This window comes from Poecilia latipinna, unplaced genomic scaffold, assembly GCF_001443285.1.
Source record: "Poecilia latipinna isolate Pla-1442-1.1 unplaced genomic scaffold, P_latipinna-1.0 Scaffold1116, whole genome shotgun sequence".
Taxonomy (NCBI): Eukaryota; Metazoa; Chordata; class Actinopteri; order Cyprinodontiformes; family Poeciliidae; genus Poecilia; species Poecilia latipinna.
Window position 1 is genome coordinate 83,909 of NW_015113732.1, and position 442 is coordinate 84,350.

Consider the following 442-nt stretch of genomic DNA (forward strand, 5'->3'; position numbering starts at 1 on the left):
TTTGTCATCACCATCTGACAAAAATAAATCTAAAATTATTTTTAAAATACCCTATTAGCGATAGTTTTACTAATTTTTACAGACAAATACTTCTCAAGAAACAAAAAACAAAATATTTAAAACAAAAACCAACAAAAAGTCCATCTGGCGGAGTTGACATAGAGCTGAAGGTGATGACAAACTAGTGAGAAAAAAGAAATACTTGATAGATGTGAAGTAATACAATTTATGTAAAATACATTAAAATGAATTAATTGCACATTTAAGTGAGATTTAAAATTGAATTAAAATTGATTTTCTTGAAAATAAAGAGATTGAGGGAGCATTTATAGCAAATGTAAAATTTGATCTATGTTTGGACTTTTCTGATTCAATTGAACTTCCTGAATTATCAAAAATATTTACTTCATCTAAATATGTATGTTAGACCCAGTCCCTGACT